A 12,300-nucleotide genomic window follows, 5' to 3' on the forward strand; every position below is an offset into this window, starting at 1 on the left:
CTGAAGTGCGGGTACACTCCTGGAGTAACAATGCCTCTCTTAAGGTAGTGACTGTCAACCTAACCTGACCTCCACATGGGTGTGCAGGCCCCCAATGTCCCCTGACCTCCACTCGGGTGGGCATGTATGCGGCAGAGCGAGGGGCAGCGGCGGGACTGCCTGAGACACTCTTAACCTGGCCAAGCTAACAGCCGATCGGCTGATAGCAACAAGCTAACGTATACCAGCCTGGTAAACACAGCGAGCTAACGCCGCAGCTAACAGCTGCGCAGCTAACAGCTGACTGGCTAACACAGTAGTCCACAACTAGCACGCAAGCTAAGCAGCTATCACCTGAACTATACACAATGACATAACAAGCCACACTTCAGACAGGCCGCTGTCCCAGTCCCTCCCCTAAGAGGGGAAAAGAAAAAGAACGTCAGGACACAGTTATCAACGGTGATCCAGACATCAGCGGGGCCAGCACAGTTCCCATTTCGGGCTGCAGTCGGTTTTGAGCATGGAACTCCCGATAAAGAAGATCCTATGCCCACATTTCCTCGTTAGGGTATACTCTCATTTGTGAAAGATGGGGCCTACACGGGACAGAGAAGCATCGCTCGTCCAGAGAATCCTGGGATCACCAGTTCCTGGTCGCGGCCCACTAGTTGACTATAATGGGCGTCAAGCCAAGATCCTCCGACCGCCGTTTTAAGCCGAGCAGAGGACCCTAGCCTGGGGTCGGCATTTCGTAAATTGTTAGCTAACCCCCATAGCATCAACAACAACCAGAGCTCCCAAGCAAAACAGTACATACCCAACCTGGAAACCACCGCTTCTCACAACAGTCGGTGCGTCCTACAGTCCAGCTGTGTTGCTGGAGGGTCTTTACCCCATCCAGCCGCAGCAAGAAGGATTGTAGTTGGGAAGCATGTCAGCGGCGTGAGCTCCTAATACGAAAAAAACGGTGGAGGTTTAGAATGATCATCATCTTCCAGACACTCCAGTAACGAAGACAATATCGCCGTATTTTCTCGAAAATAGTGAGAGAGAAAATAAAGATATGATGTCAACGTATCTCTTGTTTTCCAACTTTCTTCTACTAACAACCTCGTCAAGTGGGGATCTACCGAAGGCACTTCCTTGTGGTGAAAGTGAAGAAGAAGGCGAGTAGGTGACCACACACCTGCTTATGAAGGTAAGCGGATGGGGGTGTGGCCAGACAAATGTTGGGATGTAAAGGTACATGGTGGAATTTTTTATTCAGTGCACATGCACGAAGTGAAGTACAGTGCAAGTATGATGCTGAGCGAGATCCATAACGAAATAGAACAAGTCCTTGTTGTGCTTTAATGGTAGTTATATCTGCAAATTTTGCGTTAACTCTTAATCGCATAGCTTATAGGTGACTTGGTTTGGAACCTTGAGAGTACTGCTGTTGTCTTGTGCTACGTATTTGTATTTCAGATTGTTGCCTGTATATGGCGTTATTCTCTTTTTTTAGTACATTAACTTGAGTTTCCAGTCGAACCGAGTTGTTGTGTTGTAAAGAATTAAATAACGTTGAATAAAGCGTTTCCAGTTCAGCTATAGTTTTGAGCATCGATTCTTGCGTATTTTGGAGGAAAAGCTATCAGTGAAATCCTTGATCATTCCCTTTACCGACATCCATAATGTCAAATCATAAATCATGTCAAATCTTTTATTCATTTTCTTTTTTTTCCAAAAACAAGACAAGCCACAACACAATACAGTAATAATAATTATAAACAACAATAATAGACAGGACTTCACATGACAATAACAGTAGTAATAATAATAACACAAAATGATAATAAATTGGACTAACAAAATAATAAAACAGAGTATAAATTAAATAAGTCGCCACTTAAATTCGATGTAAGGAGTAGGACTTAACCCCTTACTGTATAGTGGACCTCCTGAGCACCCTCCATCTCCAGATCCGGCAGCCATGGATCTCAACCCGGAGGGCCCACAGACCGGCGCCCCCGCGAGCCAAAGCACCACGCCTCTTTGATGCCTCGACCCACAGAGACCCCAAACCGCGCCCCCCCCCCAGCCCGAGCCCACAACCACCAGATCCACAGCCAGAGGGACCCGGAACATATATAATTAAATATATAAGCAAAAAAACAAATCAAATACAAAAAAACTAAAAGAAAAATAACAGACATGAACACTCGCTCGTTCTCCCCCCCCATTAGGTTCAATCGCCTGGGGGTCAAATAAGTCCTACAACATTTTTATGAATCTGTTGGTGATCTGGGTTGCGTGATGATAGCCTAATATTTTCCCAGACTGCATCCCAATCAAAATCTATATCCAACTCAGGGATATCCTTTCTTCAAATCGTATCCAGGGGTAGGTCCTTATATGAGGACATAAGCAAGTGGCGATAAAAGTCAGTGACGAAGCCTCTCGATGTCTCCCTGTCATAAAATAATTTGTGAAACCGGTGTCGCTCTAGTGGAACGTCCCATGGAACGCCATGAGCCTTCAGAGCTGCTCTCATTTGTAAATAAAAGAAAAAGGAGTTTCCGGGGAGATCATATCCGTTGGATAGATCCTGGAAAGATCGGAGACCAGAGTCATCAAAGATATCCCCCAATGTATGGATGCCTTTCCCTTCCCATCTAGGGTATCTAATGGGTTGTTCTCCAATAAGGAGTAAATTGTTATTGAATAGGGGGGAATGTGTGTGCCATTTATGGCGGTTAGTGCACGCTTTCTGGGTGTCACGCCAAATCTGGATCACATGTGTGATAAGAGGGCCAAATCGTAATTTGCATTGCTTAATTGAAATGTTGGTATACACAATATCCTGAAGTCTATAAGGGGTCACTATCTTCTCCTCCAATGGTCGCCAGGACACTGCTGCTTGAGCGTCAAACCAAGTGATGAGAGGTCTCAAAGAGTAAGCTTGAAAATAATATTTGAAGTCTGGAAATGCTAAACCCCTGTCACGTTTACTCCTCTGTGCAGTGGATCTCTTTAAAGGCCAACCTTCACGTTGTATTTTTGTTCAATAAACAATGTGGACTAGGCCAACGGTGACTTTCATGAAGAAGGGAAAAAAAGTATTGAAATTGACCCAGTTTTAGCGTTTTTATCAAACATTTTGTCTGCCCAACACAATCACCACGCACGTGGATATTTTAATCAATGGTTCATAACGTGCGTGTGTAATCGAAATGATCATCACAACAGGTGCAGGGCACCAGGGGGCTCACCAGGGGGCGCTGAGAGTCACACACAGCTAGTGGCAGGCACTGCAGGCAGAGAGCCTTGCTACCATAGATATATGCTTGCTACTACTAGCCGAATGAAAATGTATCTGTTTCACCTAACACTATTGCTCCGTGATTATAGCCATCCATCCATCTCTAAAGCTAACCACTATTTGTAAAAGCCACAACCACGTTACCATATTTGTAATAATGTAAATCATTGTGTCGTTGTACACATATTGTGTTTATAACGTTAGTAGCTAACATATCTTAGCTTGGTAGCTATTGTGCTAACAACATATCCCGACATCCGCCAAAATGGTTCTCTCCTCTCTGTACACCCCGTCCCCACGGGTGCCCTGCCGGGGGGCCCATGGACGCGACGGCGGCGGCAGCCGTAGGGTGCTCGAGCCCGTAAAGGCTAGTGGTACACGATAGCTATGAGCTAACTAGCGCTGCGGGCTCGGGCGCCCTGCGGCCGCCGCTGTTGTCGCGTCCACAAGCTCCTCCGCGGGACACCCGCGGGGACGGGGGCACACAAAGAGGAGAGAACCACCTGCAGGGACGGCGGGCTATAGGCTAACGTCAGTGTAGTGGTCCCGACTGTAGCAGGGACGGCGGAGCTATAGGCTAACTGTGATGCACCGAGTGGGCCACCATTGATCTAGTACTATGATCCGGACGGACATAAGGCATACGTTTCCTGAAGTGACGTCACGGCCGTGCTAGCGTCTGATAAGCTTTTATATTCGGCTCATTAATATGCACCTGTTGTGACGTCGGCGTTTGATACGCTTTTTTGATTCGCGCGTGCATGTTATTCGTGCATGGACCTTTTTAACTCTTTCAGAGTGGCATTTCCGGTGTCAAATGGAAAAAAATAAATAATGAAATTATATACCAATGATGTAAACTACCCATAATTGATCAGTAGGGTTTAACCTGGAGGTTGGGCTTTAAGCGTGGGCGTTTGTTGTTCCAGACGAATTTATTTGCAGCAGAGTGCAGTTTTTGCCAGTAACCAACAGGAGGAGATAACGGTAGCATGGAGCTGATAAAGTTAATTCTGGGTAAAACATTCATCTTAATTATTGAGGCATGGGCCTGTAATGAGTTTTTTAATTTGGACCACCTGTTAAAATCATTCGTAATCCTGTCACCCAAGCTGGTTAATAGTGGGCAATATTTCAATCACAAGACACTTAAAGTGCTCTACCATGAGTATGTTTTCTGGGAGGATGGTTGCCTTCGCAGTCTCATTGAGTGGAAGGAAGGCTGATTTTGGCCAGTTGATCTTAAATCCAGATAGACTGCCCTGTGTAGAGAACTTTGATCATGTGAATGAACCCCTCACCTAACCCCATCCTTCTAAGGACTGCCCACAAATATGACTACTCCAATCTGTCAAAGGCCTTCATCGCGTCTAAGGACATGACAGCCGTAGGGGTTGCGACATCCTTGCTGGCATCAATCACGTGCAGTAACCGTCTGATATTATCCGTGACCAGTTGGCCTCTTATAAAGCCAGTCTGATCAGGGTCAACCAGAGATGTCATATGCTTTTGAAGTCGGATGGCTAGCACCTTAGCATATAGCTTGAGATCGGCTCCGAGGAGACTTAAGAGTCTATAGCTGCCAAATTCGGTGGGATCCTTATCTTTCTTGAGTAGGACAGATATAAGTGCCATATTGACATCCCTGGAAAAATTGCCCTCTTTGACTGAGTGTCAAAAACACTCTCAAAGAACACCTACGGGAGACTGCAATTCGAAACTGGCCCCTGTAAATGTCCTAACCCAACCCAATGTACAGTAAATGACCAAGTATGGTTTTGTCAATATTCCAATGTACAGTTTTGCTTGTACAGTTGTACAGTGTCGTCCCCCCCACCCCACCCACCCAACCACCTCCAATGTACAGTCCCCCCCCCCCACCTACCCTCCAATGTACAGTTTCTACGTCAAATGTATATACTCTCTTTTCTGGACTCTTTTTGTATCACAAACAGTACTGTATTTGCAAATCTGATATGTCATAAATGTATAGATGTAGCAGTACTGTCTATCTGTATGTCGTGTATCATGTCATATATGTTATGATGAATTGAAAATGGGGGACCCTGATGTAAACAAGACGAAAGTCTTTCTCTGGTCTGCATCCCCTTAACAATTGTATGTATTGAGCTGTACTGTACTGTACCCATTCTGCAATCTGTTAATAACATTTTCAATCAATCAATCAATCAATCAATCAATCAATCAATCAATCAATCAATCATGTTCCTAATTGGTATTATCAGCATTCATGAGCATACAGTTCAAAACCACTAGATGTCACTGCTGCCTATATCTCAGAATGGTCCCCGGTGTTTATTAACGTGAGTGATAGTTACAAGCATAATGGAACCATGTGCTACCCCCCCCCCCCCCCCTCCAACACTCTGCAATTCACGGTCACTCTGGCAAAACCAAAATAATAAAATGCTGACCCCTTCAAAGTGCTGGCAGTATATCACTGTCTCAGCACAGCAACACTGAAGGCTGGCAGTGGTACACCAGGGGGAGGGGGAGAAGAGGAGAGAGAGAGAGAGAGAGAGAGAGAGAGAGAGAGAGAGAGAGAGAGAGAGAGAGAGAGAGAGAGAGAGAGAGAGAGAGAGAGAGAGAGAGAGAGAGAGAGAGAGAGAGAGAGAGAGAGAGAGAGAGAGAGAGAGAGAGAGAGAGAGAGAGAGAGAGAGAGAGAGAGAGAGAGAGAGAGAGAGAGAGAGAGCAAACCGGTAGGAGGGGGATAGAAAAAAGAGAAAGAACTCTGGTTCCAACTGCAGGTTCCTTGCCGAGGGGCTCCAGCACTGCGCCTCTGTGAAGGTAGGTGGGAGGCTGCTTGTCGCTCGTTCAATTTGGGGGGACACCGCCGGCATGGGGGGTTTGACCTACTCTTCAATCGCTCTCGCTCTTGATTGTCTGCTCTTGGGGGACTATGTTTCCCCGAATTGATGAGTCTCTGCGAGCGTGTGAGCCCGTGGGTTTGTGTCCGTGTGAGGGAGAGTGTGAGTCGAGTGGTGTGTGTGTGTGTGAGCCATGGGGAAGTTGGATGAATGGGAAGTGGGTGAATTATTCTCTAACAAGTAACTTTTGTGCAAATCCTTTCAAATCGGCGTGATCCCACGTTGATTTCATGGTGTGTGGAAGTTGTACATTTGCATGCAAGAAGTTGGGTGCCTCTCTCTTGGTACATGTCATGGCATTTGGTGTGATTATTCTGGCCATGGCTTGACAGTGGAGGGGGCTTTTCCCAATGGAAGATCCTACAGGGGGGATAGCCTGAGCACACAATGTTACCACGCAAATACAGCTATTTAGCTGGTATGTGGAGAGGCGTTAAGTCACCTCACAGTTGGCCATTGCTTTGCAATTAATATGTCACAGAGACTTTTGTTATGTTGTCTCAGGGGTCTGTAGAATTAGGAAAGTGTGATTGTGAGTCTCCCTCCCCACTACTTAACACGGCTATTCAAATGTCAGGCACTCTTGGGTGGGGGGACCCAAGAGTGCCTGACATTTGAATAGCCGTGTTAAGCCATCTTTTGGGCTCCAGTCCAGGGGTTGGTTCTGCCGGGGTTGAGGAGAAGGACAAGTGGATGTACTAGTAACCTTCCGTGACTGCGATGTGCAAGCCAGGGGCTGGCTTTTTAATATGCAATTAAAATTAATTAATTAATTAAAAAGCCAGCCCCTGGCTTGCACATCGCAGTCACGGAAGGCCGGAAGGGGCTATGGATGTACTTGCTCTGGCTTTGGATGTGGAGTTATTGTGCTAGTCTGCACTTATGTTCATTGGAAATCATTCCCATTTGTATTTATTTAGTTTTGTGTGTGTGTGTGTGTGTGTGTGTGTGTGTGTGTGTGTGTGTGTGTGTGTTTGAGTCACCCGTATGTTGTGTGGCAACTGCAAAATGGCTATGATAAGAAACCATTATAATTATTTTGTGCATTTCATGAATATCATTAACCACCACTAATAATCAGTGTTCGGTAAACTACTCTAAAGCTGTAGATATATCCCCAGATGATAGTGTCAGGGATATTAAAGCTGTAGTTATATGATAGTGTCAGGGATATTATGGATTGAACCCAACCGCTGCAGAGTTTTCATGTTCAATACCTCAAGCTTTAATTCTAAACCTTTCTAATTTGCGATTCACATTGTAGGGATTAACCGTATTGATTTCCGTGACCCCATGGACCTATCTTCTAGCATTACCATCAGTCCAAACTTAAACAATTCGAATTAGTGTATCTTGAATAGCTTTCATTCGAATCTGTTAAAATGTGCATATTCATGGCCACTAGAGGAAGAAGCCTATTGATTCTGGTGACCCCATGTCCTTTTCTCTAGCGCCACCATCAGGCCAAACATTACATTTTCACATTAGTGTATCTCCATACGAATATTTTCAAATTTGCAGTGCACATGCATGACCCCAAGAGGAAGACTTTTATTAATTTCGGTAACCCCATCACCTTTCCTCTAGCACCACCATCAGGCCAAACGTTCAATACTCCAAACTTGACAAATATATTTGCCTCACCATAGCAAGGAGGCCTGTGAAGTTCTGAGACATGGAGCAACTGAACTGATGCAGAGTAAAGTGTGGGTATGTTTGATTTAGGGACCAGGGCAGCAAAACCTTACTTGAACAGCCTCAGAGTGTGCTATAAGGAAGGGAGAGGGGGCAGGGTTTGAGGTGTAATCAGTAAAATGCCAGAGATACAAATTTCTAGAGAAATATGTAGTTTGTAATTAACTACCTAAATTACATGACACCCAGTAGTTAACTACTGAATAAGCTACAGAGGTTTGAATGTAGTTAAACTACCACCAAACTACTGCAAAATGTAGTTAAACTAGTAATTGAACTACGTGTATAGTTAACTACTCCACATCAACTAATCAGTCATTAATGCACCATAATTAAGGCTTGAATATTTTGCTCTCTTCTCCATGGAGAACAACATAGCCGCGGTGAGCAGTAGCCAATATGCTCAGACAGGTTGTACTTGGTCTTTAAAATGGTAGACGAACGCAGGGGGAAGGTGCAACCCAAGCCGGGGAAGATTTACACCGCTTGGAAGTAGCTGACTTGTGAAGCTAAAATTAAGCTTGGGGGCTGATTCGGAATTTTACACTTGGGCGGTAAGACCTGGAGGAGGCGACCCGCAAATAGTGTGAAATCTTCTGACCTGTCAGTGGCAGAGGAGTGACTCATGCAGTCGTCTCAGCACTCTTTATTTAATCATCTTTCCAACACAATATATGAAACCCTAACCCCAAAAAAGTGTGCAGATGGTTTATTCCTAGTTTGGAGTTCAATGGAGTACCACATGAAGAAATGTAGTCGGGCGGGGGTATACGCAGGTACATGTGCCTCTTTCAAATGACATAGTATACTCACCTATCACTGTAATTACCACTGGCTTAATACAGAATGGTGGGGTTGCAGTACAATCACCCCCCCTCAGCAGTTCACCAGCTCCCACACTGCTGACTTAACCAGATATACGTTTTCAGATGACTGACTTGCCCCATGAACCTGGATCTAATGTGTTGTACTGGTCGTTAGTGTTTTGTACTGGCCTCTAATGTGTTACACTCGCTTTTAGTGTGTTGTACTGGCCTTTAGTGTGTTATATTGGCCTTTAGTGTGTTATACTGGCTTTTAGTGTGTTGTACTGGCCTTTAGTGTGTTATACTGGCCTTTAGTGTGTTATACTGGCCTTTAGTGTGTTGTACTGGCCTTTAGTGTGTTATACTGGCCTCTAATGTGTTATACTGGCCTTTAGTGTGTTGTACTGGCCTTTAGTGTGTTATACTGGCCTTTAGTGTGTTGTACTGGCCTTTAGTGTGTTGTACTGATCTTTAGTGTGTTATACTGGTTTTTAGTGTGTTATACTGGCCTTTAGTGTGTTGTACTGGTCTTTAGTGTGTTATACTGGCCTTTAGTGTGTTATACTGGTCTTTAGTGTGTTATACTGGTCTGGTGCCGTAGCACCCACGTGAAGAAGCTGGATGTTGTTCTCAACAGTGTCCTGCGGACAGTCTCTGGTTGCCTACAAGCCACACCGGTAAACCAACTGCCCGTACTCGCTGGTATTGCCCCAGCTACCATCAGACGAGAAGCAGCCACACTGGCCCTTTCCCGCAAGGCACAGATCAGTGCATCCCACCTCCTTCACAATACCACCACAGAGACACCACGACGTGTGCGCCTAAAGTCACAGCCCCCCTTTCCATGCAAGCCTACAACAGGCTACTCCACACAACACCATCTGACACTTCCAAGGCCTCCTGGTTCAGGACGAGATGGAGGGACCAGTGGAGGTCAGCAGAACCATCCAGGCTGCACCTCTACATCAATGACCCTCTGGACGTCCCTGGTCAGGACTTGCCCCGGAAGCAGTGGACAACCCTCAACCGCCTAAGGACCGGCGTCGGACGCTACGGCGCCTCAATGAAGAGGTGGGGTCTCAAGGACAGTGCCTCATGCGAGTGTGGAGCCCCTGCACAGACTGTGGAACATATAATCATTACTAGTTGCCCCAAACACCGGCCACCTTATGGAGAACACGGTCTGATGGAACTGGACGACGAACCGCTGGCCTGGCTTGCCTCAATGGAGCTGCAGGTCTAAAGACACACGCCAGAAGAGAAGAAGCAACTAGCTAAAAAGCTGAAGTTGAAACTGGGTTTTTATTTTAGGAACAAGGCTTGTTTCTCCTTCAAGGCTAAAAAGAGGCTGGTTGCTGCCACTTTTATGTCTGTGCTGGACTATGGTTATGTACATGCATGCATCCTCGAAATGCCTACACTCACTGGATTCTGTCTACCATGGAGCTCTGAGATTCATCACAAATTTTAAAGTCCTTACTGTACTTTGTATTCTCGGGTGGGATGGTCTGCCCTGTCCACCCGCATACTCAACCATTGGCATATCCTTATTTATAAGGCTATCCTTGGACTGCTGCTAACTTACCTACAGATGTACATTCTCCAAAAAAGTATGGGCAGTTATGGTCTTCGTTCCCAGGGCTTATTTTTACTAACTGTCCCTCGGGTCCGTACTGAACTGGGAAAAAGGGCGTTCAGATATGCAGCTCCCTCCACCTGGAGTCAGCTACAAAACCACCTGAACTTGCATGAGCTGGTCTCACTGGTTGCTTTTAAAACCCTTCTAAGCTATATGGAATCCAGCACATCTGGCTGCAGAAGTTTTGACTGACTTTAAATGGTTCTGTGAATTGCCCTTGTTTAGATATGTTTCTTTTTCTTTTTTTTATTGTTTTCGTCTGTACATGTGAAATTGTAAAGCTGCTGCCTATCTTGGCCAGGACGCTCTTGTAAAAGAGATTTTTAATCTCAATGAGACTTTTTCCTGGTTAAATAAAGGTTAAATAAAAATTAATTTAGTGTGTTATACTGGTCTTTAGTGTGTTGTACTGGTCGTGTATACAGGCCTTTAGTGTGTTATACTCGCCTTTAGGTGAAGCAGCATACAGCCATACTCAAATGGGGTGAATTGTGCAGTGTATACAGAAATCTTCAAATACTATGTGTGGTTTAAAAACACTACGCATCCTCACAGCGTGCTTGCACTGTGTGCTACTGCTACACAAAGGAGCCCAACAACAAATTATGATCATTCTATGACAAATTATGATCATTCCACAAAGGAAAACAGTAAAACACAGCTCGGCAGCATTGTTGCTTCCTAATCAAAGGCCCTGATTATGATCTGTTCCATTGACCTGATTGACTAGACCAGGGGTTCTCAAACTTTTTTATACCTCAGCCCCATTTTATTTAGGATTTCTTTTGGCGACCCCACACTTAATGTATTGCGTAATTTCAACGTGGAATTAAGGAATATCAAAATAAAAGCACACGTTGTTGAACTTGATCATGCATATTTATTAGAAAATTGTATTACAGCACTATGTTATCAATACACAATTATAAAACGAGGCATATTTAGCCAAAATATGTTGACAGAACATAAAAAATTATATTCTTAAATATAAACTTTTTTAATTCAAAGCCTACACAAGAATATGTAGTATCATGGTATTTATATCATTTTGCGGTCACTACCAGAAACTACGGAAATACCATGATACTTTTATGGAAATACCACAATACCTTTATGGAAATACCATGATACTTTTATGGAAATACCACAATACCTTTATGGAAATACCATGATAATTTCTTCGTAAGGGTTGATGTGGGTAGGCATGTCATGCCATATGTAGTGGACTATCAATACCCAGAGAATCACATAGCCGGCTACTCAGGAGATGGTTGGAATGTCTACTGCAAAGAAATGTTGCGCGCCAGCTGGTACTGCGGCAGGTGACAGCCGCGTGGGTCCTCTGCTCCCAGTTTTGTTTTGGTTCCCAGAACTTCCCACAGAAACACACAGTGAGTTCTATGGACAGGTGCGGACTCACCGAAGTCCAATCTGTGTCACGTCCTGCCTGATGCTTCCCAGAATATGGGACATTTCAAAGATGCCATTTGTCTCTTGGCAACAGTCTACTATGCCACTTACCTATCTGTGGGATAGTTTTATAATCACATTTATATGTATTATTTTTAAGGCTGTCAAAGTTAACGCGGTATTAACGCCAGATTCTATTAACACCACTATTTCTTTTAACTCACGATTAACTTTTAAGATTTACATTTTTGAAATTTTTACTAGACTTCACTCAGGTATATTATTGATGCTCTCATTGTTTCTGAAGTGTGTGTCTGTGTGTGAGAGATATAGAGAGAGGGGGGGGGGGTGAGAGAGATGAGGAAGGGGCAAGAGAGAAGGAGAGTTGGGAGAGTGTGTGTGTGTGATTACTCAGCCCTTGTGTGGGTGAATGTAACAAGTTCCTAACGTTTTCTTTCCCCTATAATTTCATGCACACTTTATTCATTGTTTTAAATTATTATTTTCTTTTAAGTTATTTTGTGCATCACTCTGTTTTGAATTTGATGCAAATTTGCAATGCATGAGGGTCATCCTTTT

The 12,300-nt window shown here is 44.5% G+C and overlaps 1 protein-coding gene across 1 annotated transcript in view; it reads left to right on the top strand.

Moving 5' to 3' along the window:
• The first annotated feature begins 5,965 nt into the window (after nt 1-5,965).
• The window catches only part of tmod4 (tropomodulin 4 (muscle)), a 43,958-nt gene continuing 37,623 nt past the window's right edge, over nt 5,966-12,300 (top strand). The window contains exon 1 of the mRNA XM_084335814.1: nt 5,966-6,091. The gene's annotated coding sequence lies outside the window, so the exon portion shown is untranslated. The remainder of the gene's footprint in view (nt 6,092-12,300) is intronic.

This window comes from Notolepis coatsorum (assembly GCF_963971535.1).
Source record: "Notolepis coatsorum genome assembly, chromosome: 19".
NCBI lineage: Eukaryota > Metazoa > Chordata > Actinopteri > Aulopiformes > Paralepididae > Notolepis > Notolepis coatsorum.